This window comes from Tenebrio molitor, chromosome 6, assembly GCF_963966145.1.
Source record: "Tenebrio molitor chromosome 6, icTenMoli1.1, whole genome shotgun sequence".
NCBI classification, from domain to species: Eukaryota; Metazoa; Arthropoda; class Insecta; order Coleoptera; family Tenebrionidae; genus Tenebrio; species Tenebrio molitor.
Window position 1 is genome coordinate 2,571,455 of NC_091051.1, and position 23,436 is coordinate 2,594,890.

Sequence of the window (23,436 nt, forward strand, 5' to 3'; positions counted from 1 at the left end):
TCGACTTTTATTTGTCCTTTTCCTTTAATTTCAGTAACTATCAAAGAATGAGGTTATGAGACTCGATTCTGAATTTTCAGAAATTCTAGTTCAGCTGTCAAAAAGTAAGGTTATGTTAGTAGTTACCAGAAGAATAAGACGGTGAGACTGAACTTATTAAAGGTAGAAACTAGATATTTAACAAATTGTTGTTGCAGAACTACCAAACTCATCAGCTTTCAACATTTTTTCCAAGAACTGCACAGTTCTTGTCACTTCGGGATAATTACAAATCTGCACTATTGGCCTTGCTGTGGCTTGCTTGACTGATTTGAATTTTCTTGAACATGACTAGAACCCTTGGAATGATTTACACCAATTGGATCACATCGGTGGGTTACCAGGGAAGATTTAAGTGTGAAGAGGGACTAATTAGGCGTAACAGTTCAACATGCAGCGTCTTGGAGAAGATTTTTGTGGTCTTTAGGCAGCCTAGGCCATAGTAAAAAAACAACAAAAATATTGATTGAAAAACTGCAATTAACCTACTACTTGGTCAGTGTAGGTAATAAAATTGGATTCGTATTTTATTTCTTCTTTTCCTTTAATTTCAATTGCTGTTAAACTGTCAAAGAATCAGGCTGCGAGGCTCGATTTTGAATCTTGATAAATTCTAGGTGAGCTGTCAAAAAGTGAGGTTATGTTGTTGAAAATGTGATAAAAAATGAGATACCAGAGAGAATAGACGGCAAGATAGAACTTACTAAAAGTAGAAACTCAATATTTAACATTTTCTTCTTGTACATCTGTCAAACTCATCACCTTTCAAGAGATTTTTTCCAAAAACTGCAAAATTCTTAACAATTCTGGATAATTACAAATTTTAACTGTTCCCCTTTCCGTAGCTTGTTTGATTTGAATAAACTTAAACACGCCTGCAACGTTTTTAAATGGTTTTTTAGACCAATTGGAGAAAATTGGTGGAGTATCATGGAGGACTTGGGTGCAACTAGAGCCGATTTTTGTGCTACTTAGGCCTCCCCAACTGGATGAAATCATCCGAATTCCGTCGTAATTCGCGTCGAGAATCTGTTAATAAATACACTCCCACGTTGGATAACAGTGCAAGTTGGCAAGTGTAACGGCGTGTAACTCGGAAGTGACGTCACAACAGGAAACAGCTGCTCGATTACGAGTTATCTGCAAGCTTCCAGTCGACCATCGATACAAAGCGATTGAGCGATCGTCGATTTTTCTCCGGGAGATTTCCATATGGATCGCGCCTGGAGGTGGTAAATTATGTCACCAGTTGAGCAGTTAACAAGCTGATTAACATAGCAGGAATTCTAATTATAGGTTTATTCCCGTATGCCGCCTCGTTCGCGCTGTTCCCAGCTCTCACCAGGATCAAATATATCACGATAAGAGACTCCTCCCAAGGATGAATCCCGCCGAACTAGTTTAAACTAAAATTAATCATGGAACCGACGGGGCTAATTAATTCGATCGCGCCCCCACCTGGAGGCCCTCGACGACAGCGATTTTTCGATAACCTCCCGCGACATCTAGTCCCTCCGAAATTAAAAAGTGTCACAACAAGACGGTGCGCGCTATCGCACGACCGGTACAGACTGGAGGAATTAGCGCAGTTGAAAAGGGGCGTCGTGTTTCCCCTAAACGCCTTGTTTATTAATATGGAGGCGGCAAATGGACCGCGAACGATTTATTCAAATTCGACATTCATAAACTTTCGCCAAGAATCTTTCCGGTTCGCTCTCATACAAAAATGATATCTCAATTTGACACGGCACTGTTTTATCAACAAGCTTATTGTGCGAATAAAACAGTAATCTATATTCTGAACAACCTACACAGTTATTTTCTCTGTGTCTAGTACGTCTGTTTTAATAGTAATCTCGATGGCAACAGCAATATTCTTGCGGAATACCAACCGCAATAATAAAATTCGTTCCGGATGCATCGAACAGACATGTGTCGAGATTCGTGCCGTCACGAGTGACGGATTTAATTGGGGGCGGCTTAAAAATGCACTTTTCCTCCACTTATATTATATCGGTGGAAACAGTCGCGCTGCAGAGCATAGTCAAAGTCGTAAACACTTTTACAGCCAATATCGCCCAAGGTAATATTGATTAAATGCTCAGAATAACATATTGAAAGAATTTCCTTCTTATCGCGACAGTTTTTTACCAAATGGTAAACTGATGCGTTTATTTTTCTACATCAAAAAAAAAAAAATACCTTGCAACAGATCTATACCGATCAGCTTTTCCCAGACTAGACTAAATTGGATTTTCTTTACAAAACTACTTCACGACTGTGTTTTGAAAATTTTTTTGCAAGATGTAAGTACCGTGTTTTGCAAACTGAGTACTTTCAGAGGGAATTTGTTCTGACAGTCTTTTTGCATGTGTTCTTCACGTCGTAAAATTTTACAGCCAAAGGACGAGCTTTCAGAACTGTGAAACTAATTTCAGGAATTTAACGTCGCAATATTCATGTTTCCTTTTTATGAGTCGATCGTTCAATTTAAAACCCGGAACAGGTTAAAATTAATCGAGAATTTTATCAACGGGAACAATAAGTTCGTTGTCACTGACCGATTTAGATTACAATAGTAGCACATCTTGATAAGTTTTATCAGGTTTTAAATTTGGAGATTTGCGAAAGGTAGGTAAAAAGTGACTTTGTTGTTGTCTAAATTGAGTGGGTTTTAAAAACTTAATCTTATTTATTAAAACAGGAAAAGAAAAAAAATATCTTAAGAAATTACAATAATTATGATTTTGTTTCTCGGAATTAAATTATTTTTATCATTTCAAGGATCGTTATGCACCTAAAAAAGTCAATTCAAAAATCAAAAACCACCAACGTCGCTTTTTCCTCGATAATTACTATCGGCAACGCTGTTTAGTGTAAAATTTGGTGAAAATTGTCATTTTGAGGTTAAGTGTTTATTAAATGTCTTGTTTTTCTGGGCATGTTTAAGTAAAAATAATAAGAATCAATAAATAAATGAAACGTGCTGCTAATAAAACAATTTGAACGGAATTCAAAGCAATTGAATTTTATTTTGAATCAAATAAATGTCATAATTTATGTATGGAAAAATATCTACCTAGGGTTTTTTAAATTTTACCAACCTAAAGCAACAGGTGGTGGTTTTTTGATTTTTGAATGGACTTTCGTTAGATTTTTCTGTTTTGAGGAATTGGAAAACTATACATATGTTAACAGGATGGTGTGTAAACACACAAGGCAAAATTGATGTAAATGATATGATTCTTTTTCCCAAGAAGTATTGGGTGTTCATTTAAATTTCTCCGCAAAGTTGGCGTTGGAAGAGTCAGTTGTGAACGCACCATTCGTCAGTCTGCAGAGTAAAAACACAAACAACGCAAAAAGTGAGGTTGGGTTTAAACAGCTGATCCGTGGTCTGTAATCCGTGGTGCGTTCACAATCGACTCTTCAACGCCTACTTTGAGGATAAATTTAAATGACCCGATATTTTTTAATAGGTAAAAATGACATCATTACAGACAAATTTAAAACTCTAAATCATGATGTATAGATGGGGCCTCGCAACAGCGAAAAATGACCTACACGATAATTTCCTATACTTAGGTGTACTCGTATTTGTAAAATATTCTTTGTAGCAAAAATTAAAATTAGTGATAAATATTTTGTATTTGTCACTCCCAGCCATCGCAGCCATTACCATAAACATGTTTACCCAATTGTGCAAAAACAATTTATTTATTCATATTTGGCAGCGCCCGAGAAAAAGTATCTCTTTGGCTTTTATTTATTTTATGACAGGACAGCAGCCTCATCCCCTTCATCATCGACTGTAAAAAGCTTTAACGACCTCGCCGTTGCACAATCGCTCCGGATTCGTCCACCCCAAGAACCTCCTCCCGGACTTGACCGAAATGGTAATTCGACGACACCAACGAAACGGTAATTAATTGGGGCCCCGGTAATTCGATCGTCGGGGGGCGCGGGGGGCCCATCGGTAAACAAGCATCGTAACAGATGTCCAAACAGCTTTATCACTTGATAAAGCTATCGATTGTGCGCGGGGGCAGAGCGACGTCCTCGCAGTGACCGTTTTGCTGCGATAAATTCAAATACGTTGAAAGTGGCCGTCGTAGTGCGACGTACACATCCGTCGAGGAACGAAACAACATTTTATAGCTGACATATCTATCTAAACTCTCTTATCCCTGTCATAAAGCGATGTGGAATCGTGGACGGAACAGGGAGGGTGGAAAATGAAATAACCTGATCCTACTTGTCGAATAAAGGGGAGGCCGCGTCCCAGTACGCATGGCAGCCAGGTTGAGTTCGGTGAATAAGTTTAAAGTTTATGTTCGCAATTACTTCTTGAGGGTTGTATAAATATCTGGCGAATTTAACGCCGCCGCATTACCCCATATTCGGGCGGCGACCGCCGTAAATAATTATCCGGGCACGGAAAAATCTCCCAGTTTTCGGAAAGGGTTGCGGTGTTTTCCTTCTGACGGTGGCGTAATTAAATAGCGTCAATCCAAACATTCCGACGTAAATTCGGTTATAATCTCGGTGACAATATTACATTTATTATGCAATTCACAAATTCTGTTAGGCTGCGTTGTTTTGTTCACTGTTGCCAGTACTCAGAGTAATTGGAAAGATGGAAATACGGGATATAAATTTAGCGCTTTATGAGTTCGGATATAACAGAAGCTGTGGCGATGATGATGATCATTGACTTCGCAAAACGGAGATGGTTCGAAGCACTCCGAACGAACTCACCTGAGCTATTCTAAACTGATCAACCAATCAAAACGAACAGCGCTGTTCTGTTTCGAGACCTGAGCTGTTGAAACATTTTCAAAATTTCAAAATCGGACACAAAGAAATGTATATCGGATGTTCATTTAAATTTATCCTCAAAGTTGATTGTGAACCACTCGTCTGTCTGCCGAGTAAAAACTAAACAACGCAAAAAGTTAGGTTAGATTTAAAAAGCTGATGCGTGATCCGTTCACAATAGACTCTTCAATGCCTACTTTGAGGAGAAATTTAAATGAAGACCCGATACAATTCTTTTTGTAGATTTTACAAACTGGAAAATATTTCTTTTGCAATTTCTCTACCAAGATAGATTTTATGTAACCTGAGCTGTAACATAGAATATTTATTTTTGAGAATTCAAAAGTATGTCAGCAGGATAATGTACAAACCTACAAGGCAACAGTGAAGTGGGAATCAATCAGTTGATGTACAATTTTTGTTAATCCAGATTGTCTTCGGAGTTGATGTTTTTTTCTAAGAGTTTTGGTCATAAAAATCAGATTTTATGTATTTATAAACTATAAGTTTATTAGATGGAGAAAAGTATCAGAGTGATTTATTATCGTTAGATTTCTCCACTTTTAAGAACTGAAAAAAATATATGTTAACAAGATTAGCGTACGACCCACACAAGGCAAAACTAAAGTGTACACAAATCATTTCGCAAAGGTTTCTCTCTTAAAAAGGAAAAATAGTACTTTAATTTCTTTCCTAAAGAGTGGTCCAACTTTTTTTTGAAACACTGAAAGCACTTTTATATTCTTTTTACTGAAACATTTTGAAAATGGAAGAATCAGATGACGTAAAATGTTTTGATCGTGCAGATGATCTTCAGAAAATGTCTGTGAGTCTAACTGAGGATTTGACAAGTTTTGGAATTTCTTCAGAGTAGATTTGGAGTCTTAGACGAAAATTCTAAGAGAAAATAAGCCAAAGTCGTTCATTATCATTGAATTTTTACACCTTTCAAAACTGAGAAACTAGAGGTTAACAGGATAATAAAGGACTCACAAGGCAAAATATAAGTGGACGTATAATTAATTTCACAATCAATTTATGGACATGGAGAAAATGTTTCGATTATTATGATTTTCTTCCTCATTACAAAGATCATTCGACGAAAAAATTTGTTTCGTCTAGACTTTTTTCGGGGAGGAGTCTACAAACAAATCTAAGGATCTGACAGGATTTGAGAATTTTTTCTAAGAATTTTGGTCGTAAAACAACAGATTTGATGTATTTTGAAGTTTGTTAGATGGAAATTAAGACAAAAGGTGAATTTTTCACTTTTGAGAATTGAAAAACTACATATTAACAGGATGGTGTATAAACCCACAAGACAAAGCTCGCGCTCAGTTAAGAAAATTGGTAACTTAATTTTTTTTCCAAACAGTGAAAGTAATTGGTGGTCTAACTTGTTTCTAAAAAACTGGAAGCCCTTTTATGTTAATTTTAATAAAACAAACGTGAATTTTTTTATTTTTTCAGATGACCTTCAGAAAACTGAACTCAAGTTCTAACAAGCTCTGAATTTTTTTTAAGAATTGATTTTATGCAACATGAATCCTTAGATGGAAATTCTGAGAGAAAATGAATCAAATTTATTTACTATCATTGAATTTTTCCATCTTTGAAAACTGAGAACCAATAGAGGTTAACAGGATAATAAACAAACTCACAAGGCAAAATATAAGAGAAGATGTAAATATGTACATAATTTCACACACAATTTATGTCAGAAGAAAAAATCTTTTGTCTTGAAAAACCAAAATAATTACGATTTTTTCTCAAGATTAAATTATTTTTGTCAGTAGAAAAATCACCATAAAAGTATGTTTGAGGATATGACAGGATCTAGGATTAAAAAAAAATAGAATCGTGTTCATTAAAAATAAAAGAAAGTTCTTTGTTTTTATTTTTTTATTTTGATGATATAAAATTCAAATTTTTTGGTCCTCCTTGGAAAATGTCTGCAAGCACAATTGAGGATCTAACGAGCCCTGGAAAATGTTTTTTTACCAATAGAATTAATTTTGTGTATTTCCCAAAAAGAAATTCCAAGAGGAAAGTGTTATGACTGGATTTTTCCGTCGCTCAAAACTGAGAAATTGTAGAAGATGTGAAACAAACAAATAGATAACTTATGGTAAAAGATTGTAATTTCGTCCTTTTTCCTTTTTTTTTTGTAAAAAATTAGCAGCGTCAAAACTAGAATTTTCACACTTTAAAACGTTGTGAAGCTGATGGAGAATCACATTTCAAGATGAAGAACTCGCTCCGTCATCTACCTGCTCGTTCCGAACCGAAAAACACACGTGTTAACAGGATAGCGACCACACCCACAAGGCAGCCGTCACATTAAATCAAAAAACTCCAACAAAGTCACTTTTTGTCCTTGCACGCTCACGTCTTTGTCTCGTCCCGATTTGAATAATTTCGGCAGGTCCTCCCGACAGCCTTCCTTACCACTTACAAGCCTCCCGAAGACCGGTTAATAAATTGGCAAAGAGTTGCCATTAAAAGATTACAACAGCAATTATTGTTTCGTGTTAAGTCTGTAGTTTAAACAGAATGTTGGCGTTCAGTCATCGAAATCGATTAGGTTCAGAGTGGAATGGAGTTTAAAAGAGTGACGAAGAGGGGCGGCGAGCGAGAGAGAGCCTAGTACGGCATGGGTCCGTAAATCTCCTAGTTCTAACTTCTACAACACTGCAGCTGTTTGTCACTTCACACTTTGTTATTATCAAAATAAATAGGAATATCCGAAAAAGGAGGAGCGCTCCGGGGGCGGCGGCCCGTTCGCGGAAAAAACTAATTCCCGTCGAATTTCCCCGATCAGATCGTGTCGAAAAAATTATAAATGTGTTTGAAATCGTTATAATTCTTGTAAACACGTTTCGAACGTAATTCGAGCGGCACGAAGCCATCGAGGGGAAAATAGAATTAAATAAATTCAGATTTGCGAGCCAATTAGATGAACATGTAAAAAAGCTTTTATTAATTTAATCGCGTTATCCTTTGTGCGGCGATTGCGGTTTTATTTTTGATCGGGCCCGTTTGACTTTCCACCCCACCGTATTAATTTGTAAATCTGCAAGACCGCGTCACAATCCCTTCGTCTTATAACGACTCCGGACTTTATTTATTTACGGCGAATAAATCATTCACGGGGTTGTAACGTGGCCCTTTTACAGAAGCGCCCGCTCCAGCGATCCACCCCTACGTTTTTAGTTCTGCTTATCGCCATAACTATCGATTTCCGCCCATCACGCCGCAAGTAAACCATACAAATCTAATAGATGGCCGTCCGGTTGAATAAAATCTCGAATTTATTCGCTTATTTATATTCGAATAAATATGTCCTTATTAGTGGGCATTGTTGGCGACGTAATGCGCTGTTAGAATGGGAAACGCTGTATGTCTAATGGCATCTGTCAAATAAATATTATTGGAATGCAAGATGCTGTTAGTGATGTCCGAAAAAGAGTCGCTGACACTAATAGCTTAATAAATAATCCCAGATAGGAGTTGACACTCCACCGTTTCCTTTTCTAGAGGAGTAATTACTGGCAGACACTTTGCCCCCAAAAATTCTTCCCCGCGACTCCCATTTTGTCCGCCATGTTGGGCGCCGAAACGTCAAACTCTTAACCTATTTCTTTGCTTTTTCGATTTCGGTCAATAAACGTAGTTAAACGCCGCCGACGTCGGTAACGACAACACAAACAACGTTTCGTCTTTGACAAAGTTTCAATTAACCGCCCAAAAGAGTCCCTTATCGTTTATTCCGGCAACTCAATTAATATCCAATTTCAAGTCACATATTGGCCTCGGAGACGATTAAACGATTAAATATTAAATCGTGATGGCGGATCTAGACGTATCGAATTCGATGAGAGTTGCCGATTTAATTTCAACGTAAACATATTGTTAATGAGCGCAGTTAAAGTTGATCCGACGTTAATCGGTTACAGTCTTGTTCAATTACAGGTTTATGGAAAGGGATGGGTGCACGCTGGATTTGCCGCAAAGAGATTCGATCTGGATCTATCGCCAATTAATCGTTAACGAGACGAATTAAGAGCGCCGGAAATCGTAAAATACGGTGATGGAATTGGTTATTTTGTGTTTGGGCGAGATGAAAGGAACAGGAGTCTGTCTTCTGTGGGGAGTTTGTGATATATCGGGGCAACGGCAGGATACAAAATTTGAATTGCGCGCCCTGGCGCGTGATTGGACCAAATCAGACGTGCAAGGTTGCCAAGTTATCTTTATTTCCCGTTTTCCACGAAAATGTCTACTACGTTCCCATTCTTCATTCGCCAAAATTTATTCTCTCTTCTCATTTCTCATGCACTAAATCCATCCTCCCCATTATTACCCTTATTTTGATTATCTTCATATCCATTTCTAACCTCTTGTCCTTCACATATTCTTTTTTGTCCTTCCTTCTTTCAAACATCCCTTCCTAACGCCTTTCTTCCTTACACAGTTGTTCCCTGTCAGCATCTTCCATATTCCACTCTTCTTCGACATTTCTTTTTTTTCTTCTCTCACTGTACACTTTATTATTCTTATTATCTCCTTCAGCGGCTCCTGCTCCTTTCCCATTTCGTTCCTGGTCCCTTCCTGTTCAATTTTCTCCCTTCACCCTGTCGTAAATTTCTTTTGGTGTTCTTGTTTGGGTCCTCATCGAATTCTCTCTCTTTGTTTTGATGCAAGTTATATAAATCATCGAGGAAAGGAGGGACGTGGGGAAGCGAGAGTATCGGATCCGTTGCCAGAAGGAATCCCTTAAGAGGGTCCGATCCTCGCTGACAACCCCACGGCATCGCGTCCCTCCTAGCGAGCCTCGTTAATAGCCGTAGGCCTGTAAGAAATAACGTCGGGGAAGTGTCGTAATGACTTTATAGAGTGTAATATGATGTGGGACTAATTTTTGCCCTGTTCCGCCGCCACTGCGTCTCCATAAAACCGTAGTCGACGTCTGCAAGCGTGCTTTGTTCCGGATTCCGGAGATAATTTAATGTTTTATCGAGTGGACCGCTCTCTGCCGGCGCCATAAGCAACTAACTCACAATTTGCACTTAAATTACACAATCAATTAATCACTGGCAACTGGTAGTCCATATTTCATCGTAAACTGTTAAAACATGCATTACCATAGAGCCGCTGTCAGTTTTTATAAGCCGCGTCCGGGCTCTTCCGCAAAATTCTCCGGATTATTATGTTTTTATATCACGGGAGCGATCCCTTTGAACTCGGTTCTATGTGTGTCTACATGTGGATGCCACCCTCGTTCTCTCTCTTTCGCTCGACTTCCTGCACCCTTCGACGGCGCACCGGAGTCCATTGAATTCTTCATGATTAATTAGGCCGATAAGACGGGCTTAAAGAAACACCGCGATCATGCACAAACACTTTTTCCTTCGAATTATGGATTTTCGCTACTACTCCACACGATCGACGAAGATCTGCTCGTAAAAAATCCAAGAACAAAGTGGAACCGACCATTCTTCTTGTTCCGGTGTCTACACTTCGCCTTAAAGATTCATGAAGTATTTGCAATATGGCAAAAGCGGAAATATATTGCGGCCACTCCGGGATAAATGTCGGCGGGCGTCCCCTTCTCGATACAAACAATTAGCTAATGGTCAATTTTTGGGAGACTGCGAAAATGAGATTCGCCTCTCAGGGTGGTCAAGTGATGCTGACGGGGGTATTGCGAACGAGGAGTAATAAAGGGGAACGAAGAGACCTGCAATAATCTGGCGAATACTGCTGGCTAATGATGTCGCGACTCGCAGCCTCTCTAATCTAGGAAAGTGAAACCGCATGGACCATCCCGCCTGTTTTGCTAACCCCAAGTTTGCATCCGAATCTGGTGCGGGGGAAAAATGACTGTCTGCACCGTCGCAATTGCCCAACAGTCGACCAGTCGATCCCTCCACAAATAAGTAAAATCATCGACGGTCTCGCTCGCCCAGTTACTCCTCACATCAACAAATATTGTCACCTCCTGTGATTGATGATTGGACTGCGAACGTTGATGATTGGACAACGACAAATGATGATTGGACTGTGCTGATTGATGATTGGATCAAGTTTTGCAGTAGCTCTTCAGCAAAATTTGTTGTGAATTTGGTATTTTAAAAGATTGATGACTGGACTGAGAACGTTGATGATTGGACAACGACAATTATTGACGATTGGACTGTGCAGATTGATGATTGGATCAAGTCTTGCAGTGTTTTTTCACAACAGCAAAATTTGTTGTGAATTTGGTATTGTACTGGGCGACATCAAACTTTCGGGATTTTTTCTAGTATTTTTTTAGTTTAAAAAAAAAAACATTTATCAAATGAATGAAACGTTTTGTAGGAATAATGACGGTGGCAACACTTTTTCCATTGACAGGTGACCAGATGAGATGAGAAACTCCAAATTACACGTCGAAGCGATAAAAATAATAATAATGTAATTCGGTGGAGGCAATGCGGAGGAAAGGGTAAATTACCCCACGCGTATTAACCATATGCCGTGCATGTGGTAGTTGAAGCCAGGCCTGGTTTAAACGGAGTTTCGGAACTTTTACGCAGAATCGAGTTGTCAGTGGAAAGTTGAAATCACAAATCAATTAACATATCGCTAGGTAAGAATTTATGGTGGTGTCCCATTTTCTGCTTAAAATTCAAGGATAAAATTTGATTATTTCAATAAATTAAGAAGACGGCAAACGGACATTAAACAGTTTCGGTGGATTTGAATAAAATAGAAATTTAACGAGTCGATTATCGTGTGGTGAATGTCAATGTGTTAATTTCGTCAAAGAATTATTTAAGCAACGGATGACATTTCTTAAAGCGAACATAAATACTTGATTCGACGAGATGTGTGCGGAGATCGGCCGACATGCAACAGCATCACACTAAGGTCAACCGGTGCGTATCGATCCACCTTTCCGCACAAATCCCCTAATAATATTCGTATCGGTACGAACACTTTTTAAATTTTTAACAACAAGAAGACGCTTAAATCCTCCAAGTGACGTGTGCCACTTTATTATTTGATAAGATTGGCGTACGCCTATCGATTAAAATAAAATGTTGTGAAAACTGGTCGATACATTTTTAATTTTTCACGACGATTTTGGACTTGCTCGAAAACCTGCAAAGTTTCTAATGCAGCAATGAGGTTAGTTAAATAAGACAGACTAATTACACGGCTCGTTTTCAGTGTTGAACGTCTGTTTTAAACACAGAGAGAGTTTAAAGCGTCTTTAATTTGGCCGTTCATGCAAACATGACGCCTATTTGATGGTTGGCGCGTGGCCAACACCTCTTCCAGCTTATTTCTGACGCATATGCATCGAGGACCTGGACTACAGGTAGTCGACGCTGCGGTGCAGCTGCCCCACGCGATCGCATCCTGAATGGAATCGAAGAGTTCGCGACGTGTGCCTCCGGATCGGGTTTAAGTATCAAGGTGGAAACTTGTTACGGAGTTCAAAGGGGGCAAAGCCTCTATTTACCTCTTTGATATTGCCACGTATCCGCGCCGGAATTACTGGCGTCTTAGCGCGTTCGCCTCCGTTTGGGGCCGGGATTTTTTCCAGAAACCGCAAACCCCACGGCCTGCACGGACGCACTAGGTGTTACACCTTCTCGCGATCGATCCGCAAAAAGCGATTTGATTCGGCACCACCTGCGGAAAATTAGATCATTTTCTTCTGTTTAGGATCCTGATAAAATATTCTCATTAGCGCCGGATCTCCCTACGTAACGTTTTAAATGCCGAAGTTGGCGAATAAAGAGGAGGAAGAGTGCTACAGCACTGTTACATTGATCAAGAGGGAATTTCATTACAAATATTAAGCCCGGCTTACGCGCTTTTAACGACAACCGTTCCTTAAAAATTTGTCAGATCTGAAGTTTTAACGCGCGACGATTGCCGCTTCCTCTCCGGAAAATGCGATTTGTAATTTAAGGATAGATCAACACATGACTCTCTCGACTTGATTCTTTCTAATATCGCATTCATAAATCACTGGAAGTGTTTTTCTTGTACGCAATATTTTACAACTCTTAAATATTTATTATGACTTTGTGATGTGCTGCCACCAGAATGTATGCCTACACCACGAATAATACATAACATTTCCATTTTTTCCACACATCAAAGTCGAGCAAGTCGCCGGATTTTTCCGGAAATTTGTTCGAAAATGTCTCCAATGGTGTGTTAAAACCGTCTAAATCACAACTTCTCTCGATTCGTTATGACAAAACTTTGACCAAAACTTCGTCGAATGTGCAAGATCGATCGACCGTGCGAGACGCGAAGAATGAAGAAACAACTCCGATGAAAAAATGAAGTATCGTTCCGGAGCAATTACTCTCAGACTGAGCCAATTAGTATCTTGACCAGTTTTGGGGCACTCTGCAACAATGACCTTTCGGGCAGTTGTCTTGCTCCGCTCACCTGAGCTTCCGGTTTGTGCAGATTTGTGACAACAGCGGTTCTTGTGGGGTGGGGTCGAGTGGAGCGATCGATGTGTTGGGGTCGAATTTTTCCATCGTTTATTTATTCTTCGGGGCCCATTAGAATTCTGGTCGACTTGCCTACAGTTAATATTGGCGAATATTGTGCAAAGTGGGTTAGGTGGAACGTATGAGGAAGTAGCGGTCGGTAAGTAGAGTCGCGTGCTTACCGTCGACCGGAACGGAGAATGTGACAGGGCAGGGGGCGAAGCCCCACAAATACGCATTAAGATGTGAAGATCGGGGTCGGCGAGGACGGTTCTTCTCCGGGGGTGAAGATCGGTGTCAAACGGGGGCTGATTGATGCGGCGGTTGGCGTGCACGCCACCAGGCCATTTTTCCACGCCGTGCACTCTCTACCAGCATATCTTTCTATTATAAATTGTTATATTAAAATTCAACAGCTCCACACAAACCGGTACTGGTTATTTTATAAGCGAAATGTCCGAAGTGGATGCGGTTACGAATCGCTAGCTGTTCACCGGAGCGGTCTCGTGAATAAGTAATTACGTTTGCGGATTATCATCTCAAATTAAACCGTGAAATTGATTTTAAATATGATCACACGGAATGCGCCATTGTTTCCGAAAACACGTTGACCCCCTCGACAAGTCGCATTTCGCGAAGACTGCCGCTTGTGTATTCACTTTTAATATTCACCGTCGGTTTGCTGCATCGATTCCCGAACTGCGGCCATTTATTTGGTGGTACACGGACTTCGAACAACACCGGAATTTGAATTAACCTGAAAAATAAACGGTTTTACTCTATTGCTATATCATTTTCACCGCCGGTTGCAAATTTTATTTTTATTCGCCCTTCGGATAAAATACCTGCCAATAACACCAAATAAATTAAATGCACTCCGATAAACTCGTTTTGTTGGGATTTAAGCGACGGAAACAGCGCCCCGAACGTGCCACTAATGGCCCGAAAAACGCAAAGTACCGATTTTAACACCCTCAACACAAAAAACTCTTCTCCGTTGCAGAATAAGAATCGATTGATCAAACGCAACCGCTCGAACTGTCGCAAAGTGAGGTTATGTCTTACGTTCGATTTGACACGTCAGCGATCAAAAAGTGAGGTTATAGTTTTAAAAATGCACAAATAACGCTCTTAATTCGTTATTTGCTTTTGTCAGCGCTGTCTGAAATTCCCAAAAAGCGAGTCCCGATCCCCCTCGACGCGTTTTTAATCCCGGCTTGACGGACGCGGCGCTGCCATTTAGGACCCCATTCATTCGGGCTGCGAGTCGGTGTGTCGGAGCAAGACGGTGAATGTTTCTTAATTTAGACAACAATTGATGTAACCGCAGGGCGTATAAACACAATGCACTTCTCAGTGGAAACATCTGGTTCCTCGAGGGGTGTGCACCTATTTACAAACCGGGGCCGCTCCGACAGGCCGAATTTTTCACTTGCTTCGTCGTAAAATGATTGTCCCCACGAATCGGTCTAGACTGACAAAAAATTCGCGGCCTCCACCTCCTAATCTCCGGTCGGGAGAGTCGGTCAGATGACAACCCCCAAGTTAATTTGCTTCCCTCGTAACGCTACACTCGGCCGGCTCACCCCAAAATGCCAATAGGGGTGAGTTTCATCGGTCTATTAGCGGATCCATATGGGCCGGATCGATACCGTCGACTTGCCTCTCGCAATTCTTAGATTAATTTCGTTTAGATTAAAACTTCAACTTGTCGAAAGTTTGCCGAGGGTTTTTCTCTCGGAGATTTGACGTTTTTATGTGTTTTTAGTCGACGAAAACAAAGGGATGTCTCTTTGTTCAGACCGAGCGAATTAATTCCACGATAAAACCGAATGAAAGTTGATGTTTATTTGTAAGTAATGCCGTTCCGTGACTCCAACGGATTAATGTTGCATTAATCCGTTCCCCCGACCAATGGGAATTCGCTTCCATATTGCACTCTCTCAAATTCAACCCAACAGATTTGTCAAAACATATCCACAATTTTTTCCGCTGTTGTCTTTCTTCTCCCGCAAATCGCTCTCTCGATCGCTCATGATCGATGTTTACTCAGTGCATTGTTTACCGTTTAAATAGGTTAACATCTTGACTAAAGCCGCTGTAATCGTCTGTGCTGCCACTATGTGCATTTCAGATAATCTAATGGTAATTTAACCACTCCGTAATGGTTATCTTGTGTACATGTGTCTCTCGGATGAAGCAATCAGATCGTTTCTTCTCTTCCCGATTCCACTTTTTCACTTATTCGCAACGGACGTGGACAACAACCCCCCTAAAAAATACACCATAACAAATTGTTTGCCGTGGATCGAGTGACAGATCCGAGGACCCCTAATGGATGCGCAAATAAATTAAATTCTAATTCGGGGCCCCTCACTACCTGTAACCCTTACCGGGACTCTAATAAACTTAGTGCAATCCATCAATTCAGCAAATGGCGATTTGCACCATGCCCCACATCTGCTCCTACCTCCAAGGTCAAATCTACTATCAGTAGATCATACTATACATGAAAATTTGAAATTATCAAATCTTGACAACTGTAGAACTGCAAACTACAAAAAGTGTCAACAAGAATCTTAATTACATATGTTTGAGTTCGGTGTACGCCTAAAACAAGTGACGTAGCAAGTTGAGTTGTGTGTACCTGAGTTGAGGTCTTGGAGCTTTTGAATTATTGGCACATCGATTGGCTTTGGTAATTGGTGCTTTCCTCATGCTTACATGCAACGTGGGTAATGATGGTGATTGATAAATCCCCAATAAAAAGCGAGATGAGAGAGTGGAAATAAATTTTAATGTGAATTATTGAGTCCGGGTTCTGGTCTATAATCTGCGGTGGTCATAAAATATGCACCACCCAAACAACAATCGGGAAATGCACGAACAGTGCAAGAAAACAATCAGCAGCTGTTCGTAGAGTTTACAAAAGCAAGCCCCAAGTCTGTCTCCCTCGAGTTATTTCGTCGAAAAATTGTGAAAGAACATAATTCGATCAACACTGATGCCAAAGTTAATTCATACAACTTTGCATCGAGGAGTAATCTATACTTCCGACTCGACTTGAATACTGAAAGTTAACAAATTCGGTTCACCCCTGCTGATATACAGCTTAATAAATTCATTCGAGGGGAGGTTCTCTCTTAAAATCCTTGCGGAGCGTCGCACACAACTCCCGAATTATATCCCAGTCTCTTTTGAGAATTTTCTTTGAGTCGTAGCGACTTCGGCCATTAATTCTAATAACAGCGAGAGGCGATCGAATTCGCGGTGCCGTGTGGGAAGCGGTTCGAGTTTGTTGAATCGCGCCGACCAACAACAGGTCTCGTTACCTGAAATTTACCGTCGAGAAACATGACTAAAGTACACAAAGACGAATCGAATCGTCCCCAAGTTTCCACCCCAGTTGCAATAAATACAGCGAGTCTGGGGTGCGCCAATACGAAGACGAAACAATTTAGAGGGTGGCCGGTCCGAATCTGGTGCAATAAAGACGATCCGATATTTATTAATTGGATGATCGGCAAGTGTCGCCTTTAATTCTGGTAAAAACGAGGCGAGGGTGCCCCGAGAGGACAATAACCGAGGGGTGCATGAACCGGTCGACCCCCAGCTTTCACCTGTGGTTGCTGATACACAGCAACAGCTGTCGTCTGTGTTGTTTTTATTTTTATTTTAATACGGATCTAATACCTCCACATGTTGAGCCGACGGTCGCGTAAAACACCATCGGGAGCGGATCTCGTGTCGGGGGCGGCGAATCGATCGGACAACGGAAAATCTCATTTCTGAGCCAATTATTCTGCAATTTAACTTGACGCAAGTTGAGACATTCCTCACGGTTAACTCCGAGGTACGGGAGTGCACCGATGGAGATTTCTCGTCAAGGAAGTGCAAGTCGGAGCGACAAACCGCACTAGACTTGGCGTACACACGTGGAAGGGTGACTGACACCTGGAACGACGGGTTCTTCCACGGCCGAGGGTAATTCGGAGGAGCTGGAGGAAGCAACAAGGTAAACGAATTGCGGAGCTATTTTTAACGATTCTGACCAATACCACTGAAAAACAGCCAAATTTATATCTCGAAGACGGAAATATCCACATTCTTATGGAGTGGTACGGTTCTGTAAACAGGCTTACTCGAAACATCGAGAGTGTAGCATTTGAAGTCGGTCATAAAATACATTCCAGATTTTAAAAATGTTTCAATTAATTATTCACGTCAACAAATATTTATTTAAATCTCTCGTGTGCCTAACAACAGGCTTGTTTTGTTAAAAAAAAAGTAAAAAGTAGCAATTTTCTTTATTTCAGTTGGAAAATAGTTCTCATAGTTGCGATTCCATCAATCTGAGGAACTTTTTAGTGAAAATTCTTGTAAATTCAAGTGTTGACAATGCCATACACAAAAAAACCTCTTGAATCAAATAATCTGACAAGGAAGAAAATAAAAAATTTGGTTTAGGGACATCTTGACATTTCCAAAAACTGGATTATTACAGAATTAATTTTAAATCTCACCTATGCTCCAAAGTGTGTAGATAACGCAGCAGCAGTCTTATTTTCTTGGCTCCTATACCAAAGTAAACAACACTGACCTTGCGGATTTGTTTATGTTGATAAATTTGTATTTTTGTTTGTTTATCCGAAAATTTTAAATTTCGCGCGCAATAAAACGGCCGTTTGTCGTACTGTCACTGGATGACAGCTGTCAAATGTCAATTTATTAGTCGTTGTAAACAGGAATTTGGTGAAATGACTCAATGTATTGACAAAATGAAACATTAAAAGAAAAACAAATTGTTACTTTAGTTCGAAAATAATTTTCATAGATAAGATTATTTATTCTCGATTCCACTTGCTCCAAGAATATTTGAGTATTGATTGTTAGAAAATTTAAAGGAGAATTAGACAGACACCTTGGACCAAGATTTAAGAAAATCCAGATTGTTTTATAATTGTTTGAATACCTTCAAATTGACATAAAATCTTTAAATCCTACCTGTGCTGCCAGATAACGCAACAACAATCTTATTTTCCTAGATCCTGTAGCAAGGTAAGCGAAGCTGTCCTCGCAGATTTGTTTGTTTTGATAAAGATTTGGTGAAATTTGTTTATTTAGATAAATTCAAATATCGCGCGCAATAGCACAATACAACTTGTCAACTCGTGACAGCCCTCAAATGTCAAGTCGTGTCAGAATTTTGAAAAAATGGCATAATCTGAGGTATATTTCGTGTATTACAAATATGGTGAGAATGCACCTTTCCGCTTTCTCAGTAGAAAAGTTACTAACTGTTTGATAAATGACAGTAATGACACGAGCCAGAGCGACTGGCCTCCGCTTCTAACGTTAAAATGATACGCTTTTGGTCAAAATTTGTTTATTGTTAATTAATTCCCATCTACATCAAACGTGTGTGTTCAGCCAATCAGAGCGCTTGCTTTCGCATCCAATCAAAAATGTTTATAGCGATAAAAACGTCCTACTACTCTGTCATCTATCAAAAGTGATTAAGTAATTGCATGCTACTCAGATTTTCAAACTGTTTTTAATAATTGTGTTTTTAGTAATTGTATCATAAATAATTGTATTCTGGAATTAATCTTGCCAAAAGTAACACGACCTAATTTTTTATCTGATAAATTTTTTCAATTTTCTCTTAAACATTTTTGCTTTAGACAATTTTATTCGTTGATATTTGGGCATTTTTATTTAAAGTTTAAAACCTCGAGCTAAATCTCTCGGGCCTAACCAAAATAAAAATGACCAAATTCAACTCGTAAAATTGTCAAAGCAAAAAGTTCTCGTAAAATTTAAAAAATTTTCAAATAAAAAAATTAGGTCTTGTTATTTTACCTTCGATAAATTCTAGGGAAAAAACCGTTTGACTTTTAATGATTGAGACAAATTTAGTGGATTTTCACTCCCGAATAATTGGTACACCTACTCATTTGTGAAAGAGTTGTCTGTTGATTCGCTTTCTAAGTTAAGATCTAGTTAAAATTTGTTTATTTTGACTTTTGAACTGTCATATCTGAATTTGAGAGTCAAATGTACCAACATAAAATCGTAAATGTGTTGCCAACCGAACAAAAATTATTTTCAATCATTAAAAGTCACCTGGTACAAATTAATTGTTATTTTCATATTAGACAACATGGTTGGCAACCATAACAAAACAAAACACTAGATGAGGGTTTAGCCAGGGTTGCCAAACTAAAATCAGTATAAATTTCCCTTTGAATTTCGGAAAAAATATATTTCATCAGATTTAAGCATTTTTTGGCCTGGTCTGCTATAAACACCGCGTATAAAAATTTCCAAAAATTAGCGAGTTTTTCAAGGATCCCAAATCGTGACGAACACTTTAGCTCTCACCTGTGCTCCCAGGATGTTTACACAACATACAACTCAGTCTATTTTCCCGACTCCTGTGCAAAAGTAAACACCATTCTCGTGGATTTGTTTGTTTTGATAAAAATTTGGTGTGTTTATTTGTGAAAATTCAAATTTCGCGCGTAGTGCAACAATGTCATTTGTCTTGTCCCAACTGTCACGTTTTGACGTCTGCCAAACGTCAAGTCGTTCAGAAATGGGGTCATCGCCTGCGTTTATCATCATCGTTTACAAACAGGAGCCGGTGCATATTAGAAACTTGTGCAACGAAACAATTACGAAATGATCCAGATCTCAGCCAGACCGGCGGTAACTTTTATTTTGGCGAAAACATTTGCTTCCAACGTGATGAAAAACTGTATTCAGAGTGTCAACTCCCGTGGGACATTCCATATCTGACATTTGACGGAAGACACACAAACAATTCGCTTAGTTGTTAGGAGGATGTGTCCCGGCAAGTACTTTTCGATTCACAATGATGCAATGAGTTTTAGGGGTTCCGGCGCAATTGCGGCGACCATCGGAGCAATTCCCGGTCCGATTTGATTAAATCCCCCGAACATGATTGTTTTATAATGAAATTTACGACCTGCCAAAAACTTTTCCTCTGCATATCGTAAAAATAACTCGCCGGTTCCACATCCCCCGATGATTTATCGGGGCTTACTTTCACTTACCATTTTCCATTTCCCGCTTTATATTTCAGCAATCGTAATCGAGTCAAGGTGGCAGCGGCGATATTACGAAAGAATCTCGATTTTGTGTATTTAACTCCGAATTGGATTAGTCGAGGGGCGGCCGTCTTTAATTATTCGCTCTCCGGGCCTTCTCCGCGTGCAGGAAGTCGCTTTCGGCCGCCCCCACATGTCCGACGCGGTCGTGATCCTGTTATTACACACATGCTTTCATGTCGATCGCTCATTAACTCGCCGGTGATGGCCTTTTGCAGAATGCCATCGATCCTGCAGTGTCGCCCGCTGCACCGAATCATGGACTTCTAATTATAAACGAAATTACCAATAATCAATTTTAACTTTGGCGTAAAACGGGGGCCAACTTATCACGAACGATCTTCTGCATTCACATAACGGTGGGTTCCAACTCCCAAGTTTACTACGGAGTGGTGTCTTCGTCGCCCCCTCGCTCGGACTCGGCCTCTCTTCGTCTGAAGTAATATCTGGCGTAGTTTCGTCCGTCTCTGTTGGCACCGTTGGACAGGACCGGTGCGTTCCCTCTAACAATTACGGAGAATGTCGGCCGTAAAGCCGCCTCCATAAGAGCCGGTGTCGCCCGCGCCCTTTATCTCTGTAGGCCGATAATTTGTAATGTCAGATCTGTTGTTAGGTGGCTCGTTTTTAGTTTATCAGCGAATTCTTGAATCACCAGATAAACAGAATCGACCGCACTATTGAAAACTGCCGGACCAAGTGTGTCACAAAATGGTCTAATTAATAAGAAAGTAAAACGGCGCCATTAAATCCACGCAATTAAGTGTTACTTGTGGTTTATTAATTTAATAACGTACCTAGTCCTGCGCGCTCCCCTAATTGGTATAAAACACTAAAATTACGGAGCAATGAAGGCATGACCGTGTAATTTATTTGTTCCCTGGACTGTTCTCGATTCTACCATTTCGGGGGCGTCTCGACGCCCCCGCCGTCACTAATTGCAATATTTACCGAAATCAGTTTTTAACGATACAAATAGCACGGCTAAATTGATGAAAGTGTGACAATTGTAGAGTTGCAGTTGTGACATGTGCGGCTGCTGGGGGCGGAACTTTGCCGATTTTTACACAAACAACTAAATTCTTCCTCGACGGGGATTTATGAGTTGTGCCCTGTTGGATTCGGTGGTCGGGGTCCAGGTATTTATTAACTCGCAGCTCAGACCGCTCTATCTATCGATTCATCCACACTTTCCATTACTTTTCCCCACGCTAATTGTTTATTGTTCCGACGAGTCAATTAAAACTAATGTAAAAACGTGTGGTGGTGTCGGTGAAAATAGGACTGGTCGTTGAACACATTTTAAAAGGTCGCGTTGACTTTCGAAAATGTAAAAACGTCCACGGTTGTCGTGGATGGAAATTTCAGGTAGTCTCAAGCTTATTTGAATAATTTTACAAAGTTTGAACAGCATTTGTGGGCCTGTCCTGTTCGTGAGTGGCAGACTAGCCGCCATTCAATTTTTTTCGAACGACTTCTTCACTCGACGCCTTAACAGGCCGAAACACAAAGCGTTTTAAATTAACAACGAAAAATCCATTGTGGACGAAACTGGACGGCTTAACCTATTGACCTTGTGGATTTTACGACAAACTTTCGGCTGGGTCAAAAGCGAATTGCCGAAACTGTAAATAAGTAATTTTATGCAGAAAGCTGGACGCCGAAGAAATCAAGAGGTTTTAATTAATTTGGAAACGATTTGCCACACCTGCATCTCGTTTTTGTAATTATTTTGATTTTTTATTTGTTCGTTTGAAAGAAATTCAAATGTGGCGCGCGACAGAATGATGCCAATTGACGGTACCGTCACTCAGTGACAGCTGTCAAGTAAATATCGTAGCGATCAGTTGGAAAATTAACTGTTTGGCGTCATTGCGATGTTGTTAGACTTGGAAATAAAAAAACAAGGTGTTTGTTATGTTCTCTAACTCCCATATCAACTTTGTTGGTTAGTAATTCGAGGAAGAGAGAGAGGAAGAAAATTAAAAATCTGAACACCTTGTATACAAATTTCCAAAAATAAAATGGTTTCAGAACATCTTCAAATCGATTGAAGGTCACCTATATTATAAAAAATCTTATTTTTCTAAATCTTGTGTCAACGTAAACAAAGCTGTGTTATTTGTTTATTTAAGATAGATTTAAATTTCGCGCGTAATAAAATGTAAAACGTGTTTGACGTAATTGTCATTCGATGACAAATGTGAAATGTCAAGTCGTTTAAAAATGGCAATTAATTTGGAATAAATGCATAACTAAACTGCATAATTACCAGTTCATTAGAGCCAGGAATTTTCTAATACAATTTTCGGTGTCTACTTTGTCAAAACAACTTCATAAACATTTTACCAATTTGTAGTTTAGCAATTCGAAGAGAAAGATGACCAACAAGCTGGTCTGCCAACATTGTGTATTCAAATTTCCCAAAATTAGATTGTTTCAGAATTGTTGAAATATCCGCAAATTGACATAAACACTCGAGATCTCGCGAATATACAGACAACTGAGCAACAGTTATTTCTTGACTTTTGTACCAGTTTAAACAACACCGACCTCGTGAGTTTTCATAAAAATGTTGTCTGTTTATTCCAAAAAATTCAAATTGCCGCCTAATCAAATAGTTGAATTTGACGCGACTGTCACTGTGTGACAGTTGTCAAAAGTCATTTAAAACTGGCATGTTTATTATTATCGTAAGCAGAGAGAATTTGAACTAGTGTGGAAGATTAAGCCAAATCTGGTTTAGTTTTGTATCGCCGAGTAGAAACATTTTGGAATAAATTGATTCTATGTTTGGTTTGCAAATATGTAATTCTTGTAATCGCGATTTCTTTTGTAGTAGTAATGGATTCCGAGAAGATCTAAAAAGTGATGTGTTTACGGTGTGACATAAAACTGTCAAAATTTGGTGGATTCAGAGAAAAAATGAAATGTTTAAATTA

At 39.6% G+C, this 23,436-nt stretch overlaps 1 long non-coding RNA gene across 1 annotated transcript; it reads left to right on the forward strand.

Moving 5' to 3' along the window:
* LOC138133938 (uncharacterized) lies at window positions 1–569 on the forward strand. Its single transcript, XR_011160576.1, has 2 exons — window positions 1–141; window positions 198–569. It is a non-coding gene; the product is annotated as an uncharacterized lncRNA (long non-coding RNA).
* Window positions 570–23,436: the final 22,867 nt, after the last annotated feature.